The sequence below is a fragment of the Phaenicophaeus curvirostris genome, chromosome 2 (genome assembly GCF_032191515.1).
Source record: "Phaenicophaeus curvirostris isolate KB17595 chromosome 2, BPBGC_Pcur_1.0, whole genome shotgun sequence".
Taxonomy (NCBI): domain Eukaryota; kingdom Metazoa; phylum Chordata; class Aves; order Cuculiformes; family Cuculidae; genus Phaenicophaeus; species Phaenicophaeus curvirostris.
In genome coordinates, this window is record NC_091393.1 from 65,407,326 (window position 1) to 65,419,774 (window position 12,449).

Below are 12,449 nucleotides of genomic sequence, written 5' to 3' on the forward strand. Positions count from 1 at the left end.
GATGTCTGGTTCTAAAGACAAGGAAATTTATGCTTGAGAGTGGAGTTGAACAGCTTGCCAAACACAACTCATATAACTATAAGCAGGGTGCTTGGGTTATAGCGTCATGGTAGAATTGGGGAAGTTCTCCGCTATTACTAGAAAAGCTACTGACAACAAAATAGCAAAGTCATTCCTAAGCTTGCGTTATCCTCTCGTCTGCTGTACCCTGTCCTGAAGTTGAGCAGGTCAAGTGGCCTTGCTGCTTGATGAAATTAAAAGCCTGAATAGCATTTAATTGATTACAAAACAACTGTTACTATAGTTACCTCTAAACAGCCAATTTTAAATCCGGAAGCCACTTCAAAGATCTAGGGGTTTGAAATATGTCTTTCATACTTCAGGACGTTATGAGTAGTAGGTTGGTTGAAGAGAGTAAAGTACCTCTGTTTTGAAAGTATATGAAGTTTCTTTGTAGGCAAGTGGAGAGGCCAGAGCTGTTGTAGAAACAAAGTTTTGTAGGCGGTGGAATATGTTGTAAGGCAATATTTTAAAGATGTATGGAGGAATATATATATATATACACATATACACACACACTCTACTAGATAAGAACTTTCTTAAAAAATGCATGATTAAAAATTTAAAAACTGATTCCTCAAAGTCGTGCATTGGTACCTAAGCCATGTGATTCAAATCCACATCAGGCAGTATTTCCTCATTGCTTGGATTTGCCAGGTGAGTTGAAGGATGTTCTTACCTTCCAATCTGTCCATTTTGTTGCTCCTTTGTTTCTAGGATAATTAAACTTCCACTAATACACATACACGTCTCATTGGTGTTTTTCTTAAGCAAGGTTTTAAACAGCTACTGTGCAAGACTGTTGCTGAAGCAGCATAATTGGTTGCAGTTCATAGATTCTTTTTTACCCCGTAGCATTTATGTAGCCATAGTGAAGTGTCGTCTTGGTCTGGCCTCCCCTGTCCCACTCTTTATGGCAATAAATTACAAAGCACTGGATGATTACTGTGTGGATTGTTCTTTTAATTTACTGTGATTCTGTAGGTGCAAGGAGAAATTTATCCTTGTGTAAAATAAAGCTCCTATCAAGCATGTACTAGTTGGAGATGCATGAATTGAAATTCAAGATTTTCCCTTTTTATCATCCCTGCCCCCTTGCTTGTAACCTATACCATTTTCTCACTTAGTTTTGAGAAGACTAGCACAAGTTTGATACCAACATGTTTAATTGAATGAAAGCCTTCTGATACTCTCTGGGAAAGAGTAAACAGATTATATCTTAAAGATGGCATTCACATTTACAAATCAGTTGTTATTTTGTAGAATACTTCCACGTTTGGGAAATAAAGCATAAACAATTGGAGTATGATTTTGTTGCCATTTGTTTTTACTGTTGTTCCAAAGAGCTGGAGATAATTGCATTGGCTTTGTCTGTCCCATGAAAGGTGTGAATTGTGTTGGGATAGCGAAGCTGGCTTCCTGCATGGCCTCAGGCTTTTTGGTTCACTTAAACCAGTAAAATCCATGTTGCTGCTGAGACAAGTAGTTCTGCCTTGTTCTATTCCTGCCCAATCCCAAATACCAGCTCAGTGCTGACTAGAAATCTGATGTGAGCAAGATGTTAGCCCACACATGTGGTGGGAGTGCTAGCAGTGATATGAGGGGCACAGCAGGGATGTGGGGCTTCTGATGGGGGAATGTGTTGACCTGCTGCTGTTGGTGACATGGTGATTTTGGGAGACTATAGTCTCACAGGAAAACAGCTCCTAAAATGCTTCTGCTGTTGGAGCTAGTAGCGCAGCACAGGCTCAACTGCTCTGTGCTGGGGGTTAAATTAGTGTGAATGGTTGGTACAATTGTTTGGTGTAGCCCATTCCTAGTTAGTTTGACTTCACCCTCTAAAGCTATGAGCCAGGGAGAGAAACCCTTCCCCAGTCTAACTCTTCTAACTTAGGATATTACTGTTTATCTTTTCTTACTATCTATCTGCCCTTCAGACCAAATTAGCCACACTAACTTAAACTGCAAAAATGATCAGGGCTAGGCTGGCTGATACGTGTCCCGGTGTGCAGTAGGGATGTACATGTGGGTTCCTGCTTGCAGCAAGTTGTGCTGTGCTTTAGCTCAACTGTTTATGAAATAGGTGTCTGCTTATGACCTAAGTGTAGGTTACTGAAAGTAGTGCGGAGAAAGTACTGCTTAGGTTGTCTCATCTTTGTCTTATGGTAGGGTAAATAGGTTAGTGAGTTTCAATGACTTTCACTGCAGAAGGTGCTTCATTTTTCTTGGGGAAAGATAATTGGATCAACTAGAGCTGTTGCCTTCTCTCATTCTTGCTTTCATATTGTTTCCAGGGCATAATACATAATCTGCTACTTCCCATGTATCAGGAGGCTTCCCTCTTTTTTTTTATTTTTTTTTTTAATACCTTAAAACATTCTGCACAGGTATTCCCACACATGCCTATTTCTGCATCATCTGGCACTTAAATTGTTAGCTTTCATGCCTGTAAACTTCTTGAAAACTTATTCTGAAATGATTTTTTTTAGCTGAAGATAATATTGCTTTGTCTGGAAATTATTAAACAAAAATATGAAATGCTAAAAAACATGTATGTTTGTGTTTCTCTTGTGTATAAATTGGTCACCTGTTTTTTACTTCATTAATAATTGTTGGTTCCTCACAGTAATGCATATATAAGGAAGCAGACGTCAAGGGAAGAGGCTTAATCACACAATAATCAGAGCTGGAATTTTAAATAGGACACATCATTAGCATGTTAATGAATTTTCTCACTTTGTGCCAGCTGCCCAAGTATAAAAGATATTGCAGATGTAGTGCAAAAATCAGGCTTGGCTTACTGTGCTGAGAGCTGTCATTGCTCCCTATAAAGAAGATCTGACAAAAATCCTTTCGTATTTTTAGAGTTGCTCAAAATGTCTTTTTCCCATTGGATAATAGAAGCATTGACAAGTAACACTCTGTATTGCCATTTTAGGATGAATAGTACTAATCTGCTCTTTAGACAGTAACTTTGTTCTGAGAGCAGTGTTACAGTAATCAACTGTTATTGCTGTTTTACAAATAGGAAAGCTAGAGACTCAGAGGTCATGTAAATTTACCTGAAATGGTGGTGAAACAGTTTCCCAACTGATGCTCTAGCATCAGTCTTGATTGAATTAATCACTTGCAATAAACAGACTTGAAATCAAGTGATTCTCTGAGCTTTATGTTCTTTAGGCTGCAGGTATATACGTAGCCTAAGACATGGTTCTGGGAAAATCACTGAAAGTCCTGTGCTTTACTGTTGAGCGGAGTCTTGCCTTATAAAGTCAGAAGACTTGGTTATAGCAAGGAAGAGAACTCCTTTGGAGCCCAAAACAACCAAACCTGTGTTCCAGACAAGTGAAGCTTAATTACTTGCCCATCTGCCAAACTGCTGGATTACATTTTAAAATCCTGGCTTAGGTTGACTGGCACTTGTAACCCAAGTCTGGAAATAAAACTTACTCTCTTGTCTTGGTTTCCTCATTACTGGTACAGTTGGGCAGGTTTTCCTGCCTTATTTGCTGAATTCCTTTTCCGTATGTGCTCACCTGTTTTCTGTCCCTATTACACTTTTGGGAAAGCATCTCCTGGTAAATAATATATGTATGCTCAAAACTAGGGAGGACTGTATTTCGTGATCTAATTGCTAGGTTGTGCCTGTCAAGTCATCTAAGTAGAATTTCTATTCTGAATTAATTTCTAGAGGAAATCTAAAGTAAAGGCTATCATGCACATCAAAATACCTTTTTAACCCTTTTTTTTTTTTAACAAAAACCCCACAATGCTTGGAAGCCTATACTTCAGTCTTCACTGCTCAACTCTCATTGATGTCATTGAGTTTTATTGTCTTAGAAGTTGGTTTTGCGAGTCCTAAAACTTTTATCAGCCTGCATCTAGAATGAAGCTTTCTGGAGTTGAACAGATAAATGTCTGTTAAGCAATGAATTAGCCATAGCAGAGAGGTTTCTTTAGAAGATGGAAGAAAAAAGTTTTTCAGAGAAAGGGTCATTGGGCACTGGAACAGGCTGCCCAGGGAGGAGGTTGAGTCACATTCCCTGGAGGTGTTTAAGGGATGGGTGAACGAGGCGCTGAGGGGCATGGCTTAGTATTTGATAGGAATGGTTGGACTCGATGATCCAGTGGGTCTCTTGCAACCTGGTTATTCTATGATTCTTTGACACTCAGTTTTTCTTTCTGTTGTTCAATGCATTTGCTCTGCATGCTTGCATAGAATATCATGTAGTTTTTTCCTTTAACAGAAAAGAAACCCATCGTAGTCCATTTTTTCATTTACTTTTAAAGGAATGTATGTTTTGGCTTAGCTACTTAAGAATAAAATGTTCAGAATGTACTTCAAAGAATAATAAAATTTTTCATAGCCTTTTTCCAGTCATTGTTCAAAAAGCTTCATATTTGGCTTTTATGGAGGATGCAATTAATTAGTCTATCTAAAGCTTAATACCATGAACAGCGGAAACCACAACTGGTACTGCTTAAAGTAGTACTGGCTTTGCATGCTGAAACAGTTATGAAAAACAGGTTCTGTTTTGTTCTGTTGCATAGGATGTGATTTAGTTTATTGTTAAAGACCACTTACTGCTAAGTATTTTTACTTTCTTTCAAAGACACATTTTTTTTCTGACAGATTCGACACTGCAAGTCTGAATAGAAGCACGTGCAATGTGCTTCCCAATGAGAAACCTTTCTTTTTTGTTGTTTAAATATTTGTATTTAATAATAGCTGTTATATTAAACTTCTCTATTTCTCCTCATAACTGATTTTTAAATACTTTTTGAAAATGTCTAAAAACTATGAAAATTTTGTACTGCTTTTAATTATTTAAAAAAATACCAACTCAGTATCTGCCTATGACATGATAGAAAATGATTCGATGTTTTGCTTCACTGATTTTTCAGGTGGTTTTATTTTTTTTTCTTCAGTACTGTTTTTTCTGATCCAAATAGGCTCTCCAGATTGTTTCCACAGTTCATCCTGTGTCTGAGTGATTATCTGATTCTAAACTGAAAAGCTGAATATTTTGATTGCTTCTGTTTAAATAAATCGTTAAAGGAGAACCACATAGCGTGTAACAGATGGGCTTCCATGGAGAAGAAGCTGTTCTGAGTCTCATTGTATGTCCACTTCTAATTTGTGCAAGGTCATTACATTCTGCATGTCATACCTATAATAAATGCTTGTTGTCATTCAAGTGAGTAGTGAAATGGAACGATTTATTGCTTATGTCTGTGGCCATCTCTGTTTAAACGGTGATCTTGTCAGACTTAGCTAGCATTTACTCTATTTAGCTTTCACACGAAGTATAAAACCCTCAGTGATGGTGCAGGAACGGAACTGGCACTGCAGCTGGTAGCATCCTTTATTCTGAGCTGACATTCAACCAACGCTCCAAAGCAGTGCTTCAGTCTTCTGTCAGGCAGCATGTAAAAGCCAGGTCCACATAAGAAAAGATAAAAAAAACACCCAACAAAATCCCCAAGAAGCTCAATCTTGCAGATCTGTTGTGTTGTCATGGTCAAATACAGCATGAGTGATTACACTCAGCTGATTAGTATTCTCTGCTGTTTCATTGAAAAATTGGTATTTCCGCATTTGCTTGGACTTGTGTTGTTTATGCATATTGTGTGCTTGTCTGCATTTCATGGACTGTGAACATGATTGTAGTTTTCTTGGGTCATTTTTAAAACTCTTCGGATCTTTCACATCAAGGATGCCCATAGACATCTTTTGGTATTATGATTCTGTAATGCTAGTCACTGTATTTTGACTTTTCATCAAGCTTTGAATATTTAATTCAGATTGGTAATTTTTGTTCCATGTCCTGCTTCCATAAAATTTATATACAATAAGTAAAATAATTTCTTAAATAACAGCTCTGTTCAATTACTTAAAATAAAACATTAATTATGTTTTGTTTTTTTTTGTTATGGAATTGACTTTTTTGATTGCCTGTAGAATTTAGCAACTTAGAGACTAAGTTCTGCTAAGCATTAGCTAAACTAAAATGTGTAGTATATTTTTATTTTAGACATCAATTTTTGTCAAGATTTGAAAAGACTGGAAACCAGTCTGTTTTAGTGTAGTTAAGTTTGCCATATGTCTTGAACCACTTGCAGTTGTGTTTTTTATAATGACAATTATAAAGGTCATCTTATCTGGTGTTGTTCATTTAAATATGTAAAATACTTCGGGTTTTTGTGTGGAGGATAGTAGGTTTAGTTTATATAAATGCAATAGAGATAATAAATTTAATCTGGCCGTTCTATGTAATTAGATGCAAATATCTGTAATGCAGGAAGTATGAAATATGTGTTCAAGTAACTTTGACAGAGCAGCGTGGTTCAAAGCCTGCTAGTATCGATGAGTCTTTTGATCAGGCCTTTTCTCTGCTGATGCTCAAAGGTGAGCTTCTCTCTCTTTCTTCTGAGATCTGATGGTATGAACTTTACTGAAGTGTTTTATATACTTGTGTAATATTCTGTCTTTGTAAACAGCAGTATGACCTAATTACGTACTGAATAACTCCTGAAATGACCTGGTGCTGGTTTTGCAGTCATAGAGGTTCTTGTGTACCAGATGCAAGAAACAGAGCTTGGTCTGAAGTTTTATGTTGGCTTTCTTCAGGGGAAAAATTACCTTGTGTTTACCTAGGATAAGCAGTAAAAATATCAAAGTTTCCTTAGTTGGAGTCATGGAAGTACAATCTGATGGTGAAAAGTGTTGCTGAACAGCTGCAATGAGAGATGGACAACCTCAACCCTGTAGTACAACACACATACAAACAAATGAACAAGCAGAGAGTTCTGGTAGTATGCCAGGCAACTTCTTCCTTTATATCTGAAATGCTGTTGCCAGCTATCTACACAGTGTGTTAAACTTCTTGTACGGGAGAGGATGGGAGAGGATAATATCAAATTATTCCTCGTTTGCTATCTCTGCTCTGCTTTGCTCCTCTTTTTTAGTTCAGCTGCTTCAGCTGATTGAGTTGCAATGGAATGAATATGAAGCAACACAGATGAATTTGGAGTCAAATTGGAGAAGTCTATATTAGATTCTAATTCTGCAGCTGTATCTTCTGAGATGGAACTTTCAAAAATTTTTTAATGACTGTAGCTAATTGCAGAAGGAATGAGATGCTAAAATGCCAGAAAACTGGGATTAAAAAAAAAAAAAGAAAAAATTAGTCTTCTGTTCATCCAACAGATGTAACATGTTTCTGTATGCAATTCTAACTACTTTAGCACGATATTTATCCCAATGATGACCAATGAACACTCCTTAAGGCTTGCCACTTCTTCTAGAGGTTGAGCAGATAGTATTGTCATGCTGCTGTACTTTGTTTTATTTCATTGTGAAACCCTTTTTTTCCTGGTGGCATACAACTACCATTTCTAGACCTTTTATCAGGGGAATCCCAGTTTTGGCTAACAGATAAAGCTTTGTCTGTTTGGAGCTGCTCAGAAGGCAAGCAGAAAGGTGGAACATGTCTGAGGGTGGTGGGGTGCTCAGAAGAAGAAAATTGATGATGTATGTAGTTATACTTAACGGACAGGATCAAATTACTTGTCAAGGAAAGGTAAATGCTGCTTTCCTCATCTCATGGATGAGGTAACTGAGACAGTCGGGTAATTGGTTTTGTGGTTCTGTTCATTTCACCATTTTTTACAGGTACTGCTTGTATATTTGGTCAGGACCTGTTGGATAGGATTACGGAATGTATTTGACAACTTAATCCTGAAGCATTAACAGGTTGGAAGAATTAAAAAGATGTTTGGTCTCTTAAACTGAAGTTTTATTGAAAAAGTTAGTGAACAGCCAGCCTAAACTTCACAGGTTTCTTTAAGTTATGTTTCAGTTTTGATTCTAAGTGTTACACAGCAGGGTTTTGCTTTGTTTTCTTGTTTTTTAGACATTGTTCAAGTTCAGTTAACATGACATGTTATTTTGCAGTCCCAAAAATGTGCAAAGGACTTTTGAGGATGCTTTGCCTCATTTACTTTCTTTTGAGGATAAGTATAGGGATGGGTAGCATATTTAAGGAATAGTAACAGTTTGTTTTCAATTAGCACTTCAGTGAAAGCAATCAGGCAGTTATCCTTCCAAAGATTCAGACTTTCTGCAGATTAAAGACAAATAGTACCTTATTTTAGATTCACTTAACATTTTGGGTTTAATTTTGGGTTTTTTTTTTTTTAGCTGTAAGCAGGAAAACCTCGTTTTGGGTCATCTGGGATCACTGATGTAAAATCTATGTCCTAGAACAGGATAATACTGCAGCAGAACTAGAGAGTGAAGATATTGTTTAACTATTCAGTTGCAGGTATTTTTTTCAGATGTATGTATTGATCCAAAATCTTAGCATGTGAGTCATCTCCACCCAGAAGTTTTCATTCAAGACTTTTGGTAGCGTTCTCAGGTTACAGTGTACAAGTTTAACTTTGTGCTTGCATAAAAGCATGCGATTTTTAAAGAATTGTGCTGCCCTACATTAATGGTAAATTCTCCTTGGTGACTGAATAAAAAGTCGGATAATTTTCAGAGATGTTACCTTTTATGTTTGCTTTGATATTGGCTGGTAATATTTAGATACAGCATCTGGAAGCGTGAAAATCTTAAGCCGAAGGAAGCCCCTTGGATACCGTTCCATTTGGAATACAAGATGTCCCTCATGAAATAGTTTGGGATTTTTCCAGTTTTTGTTCCCATTAATTGTAAGATGCATAGTAGTTAGATCTTTGTGTCATTTTTTCTTGTTGTTACAGGTTTCAAAGTTTTTTTTTGAGGTATTTGCAAATACAGTAGTAAAGATATAAGCTAAATAAAGATTTGTGTAATTAAGGTATTGTAAACAGGGATATTTTCATCCTTGAGTGACTTTACACTTAGTAGTTTCATTCATTTTAAGTATATAATTATCTGCCATATAGTTTACTTGAATCACCACAGGGTTCCAAGTATGCTGCAGACTTTATACCCGCAGATAAGTGGAAGCATAACCAAATTTGGAGTAATGGAAAGTATTTGTTGAAAGATGGGGGAGGTACAACATCTGATGATAAAAACAGAGTAAAACCACTGAAATTATACTCCTCTATACAACAGCTATTTTAGTACACCAAATTATTTTGATGCTGTATCCTAAAGAAGGCTTTACAATAGGAAAACCTGTTCCTATTCACACCTTCACACCTTTTACCGACATACAGAAGTAGAAATATAGAGAATTTAAATGGAAGAAAGGGATTATTTGCTCTGACTATGATTCACCAGAGAAAAATACACTTACAATTCTTAGTGTTTTTTCTCTAAGCTTTTTGTCTTTTTCTGTACCTCTGTTAAATCCTAACTGATTACTCTGAGACAATGGAAATATTATTTAGAGCACAGTTAGGTACCTTGTATCTCCTGGAAGTTTTCATCTAAGAATTTTCTTCCTCCTCTGTCCTTAGAGGCATGAACTGGAATAAAAGGCAGAAAACCAAGGAGCTACTAATGCCTGGGGTCAGGAGCTGGAACTCTGTATCCTTCAGTTTGATTTCTCCCGTTACTGGAACACTTTGCTCACATTGAAGTTGATTTTGTGCCAGGGTTTCCTTGTATGAGGACTGGAGATAATGACTGCTCCTGTTGCAATTATGTTGTGAGGTCTGTGGTCCACAGGCTCAATGTGTAAGCATAGGAGACAGTAGTAGCAGGCTATTTCCCTTATGTAATACGAAGGATTTTTCACATAAGTGCACAAAATCTGTAGTCCCTGTGCAGCAGGTGCTAGTAATTAGTATTATTTCTGATTACCTGCCAAATTTCAACTGATAGGCTGAGATAATGTAAGAAATACATGGAACTGGATATTCAAAAGACTAGTCTTTGTTGTATTTGAACACTGGTTTATTTCTTTATACAAAAATAGTGTACTAGATAGAATATAATTAAAACTTTGAATTATGCTAACCAAAAAGAAGATTCAGTTATCATATTTGTGGAAGATACATTTGGTTTGATGTGCGTGTTGAAGGCTTGGGTAAAGATAAACAGACTGTGTTTGCCAAGCTGTGTAAGATTAAACAGTTCATTACCTGTTGGAATTATCAGCTGGAAGACACACTGCATAATTTGGACTGCAACCTTTATACACATTTGGCTGGATTATACCTCTTATCTAGTGAGGTGCATTGAAATATAATTAACAATGTGAGCTGGAAATGACAGACTGAAACTATGTGTATTTTTGTGCAGATAAACAATCCTGTATTTAGATCAGAAGTCATAATAACATTTTCTTGACTCGTTTTTTTTCAGGTTCTTGGATTCTGAAACTGTATATAGAGAATTATCTGCATTCCATGCCAGAGAAAAGCAAATAGGCATTAGCCAGATTGCTTGTGGGTTTGACTTTAAGAACTTTTGGAAGATGTTAGATACTGCGGAAAACTCTGCAAATTGCAGGTCTCTTGTATTCTTGATTTTGAATGTTTTGTCTGAGAGAGACTTTTGAAGATACAGAGAGGCAGAAATTCTGTTCCATTGGTATAAGAAATTTGCCTGTAGTTTCAGCAGAGTTCAGGGTTTCACCTCTGACTATGTAATTCTGCTATATTGAAACTGCAGTTCCTGTTTCTGATCTGAGCTGCTTGGATGCAGGTCTTTTTGCTTTGATCGAAGTACTGTGCACATAAAGAGCAGAACTTGGTCAGAAATATTTTCAACTAGAAAATCCTTTAGTTTTATCACCAAATCATGCATTTTGCACTTTGTTGCCCTCTCCTGTTAAAGAAGAAACAGATATTTTATTTTGTAGGTTTTTGGCTAAGTGCTAATTACTTTGATATTAGTTTTGTGAGTTTATAGCCCTTTCACCTTTTGCAATGAATTTTTTATTTTTGGGACAGCGTTTGTAGTTTGGAGGAAAGTACTTTTCTTTACAAGTCAGAGCATTTGCAATGTGTTATTTCCAACTGAATCACTGGTAGCATTCATTCTTGTTACTTCAGGAAAAGAATGACCTGAATGAAATGTATTACTCTTTTATTTTCAGGTTTCCAATGTACAACTTTGAGTATGTGAATGTTCTTGTTAATTCTCGTGTAGTGATCCCCGCCCCCCTTTTTTTGTTTAATTTTTTTATTTACTAGCTTCTCATACTTACATCAGTCTCTGTGGGTCATTTTCTTACCCAGCTTATATGCTATATGAAATTGTTTTCTTACAATTCAATAATTCATTGAAGTTCTGCTCATCTGAGCTCCTAATCACATGCTACACCTTTTCCAGGATAGTGCACAATTCCCCAAGGCCACTCTTTCCACCTGATATATTTATTCTTAAAAAAAGCTGCTATGTCCAAGTCTTCTTTGACTTGTTTAACTTCTCAAAGGCACAGTATGTAGGTGGTATCTCATTCTTATGCTGCTTGCATTTTGGCTTTCATGGTGACCCTTGCTGAGGTTACTTATGTAGTGTATGAGCAGATTCGTTAGGGAAATGGAGACTGCAGGAGAACACAGAAAACTCTAAAAGCATAGAGTATTTTACAAGCTGTCTGACTGACCTTGAAAACAAATGTTCACTGGACTAAAGGGAAGATGCATTCACAGTTTTGCAGGATAAATTACTCAGGCACTGGGATCTTTTCCCGTGTTAGAATGCTTTGTCACAGTGCTAAAATGCTGAACTGTGGCTGAGAACAATCAGAGTAAGCATTTATTAGTTCTGCTTTTGTAGCATTCCTTTAGGTTGGGTACATCCTTTCATGCCTTTCAGAGAAATACAAATAAGTAAGAAAATCCTTGTCTTTTAAAATTCTCTTGAGTTTTGGGAGTTGTTTTAACAGTTCTGAACCCCCAGAGTCTGTTGTCTTTGGCATTCCTATGTTTATTTTATATCCTCTTTCTAGTATTAAGCATTCTGCAAAGAATGTGCTTTAATGTTCTCCATCTCTGATAAGTGCTATGCATCTCTGCAGCAGAAAAAAAAAGTTGTATCCTCTAAAGTCTGGCATTAAGTTGTTTACAGCTTCTCCTTTCCCCCCCACCCCCTTCTTTATTGTTCTTCCTACTGTTATTATATGTTCTTCATCTTTCTAAGTTCAGTTAACATGTATTTTTTCCATTATTTATCTCTCTGTCTTCATGTTTGTTCATACCTTTTTTGCATTTTCTGTAGTATTTTTATCCTTGTATGCATAAAGTAATTTATTGTATTATCTTTCATTTCTTATAATAGTTCTTCTGATGGTTCCTTTTCCTGTCACAGGGCACGAGAATGATGTAATGAAGTGCCTTAACTCAAAATACTGCGCTCACTTGCTATAAGGTGGTCTGCTCTTGTTAAGGACAGCCACACTGGGCAGCTCTCAGGTGGACATACTGTAGTACAGTTTCCT

At 36.6% G+C, this 12,449-nt stretch overlaps 1 protein-coding gene across 3 annotated transcripts in view; it reads left to right on the plus strand.

Moving 5' to 3' along the window:
• The window catches only part of DISC1 (DISC1 scaffold protein), a 201,885-nt gene that overhangs the window by 96,958 nt on the left and 92,478 nt on the right, over positions 1-12,449 (plus strand). The window lies entirely within an intron of this gene.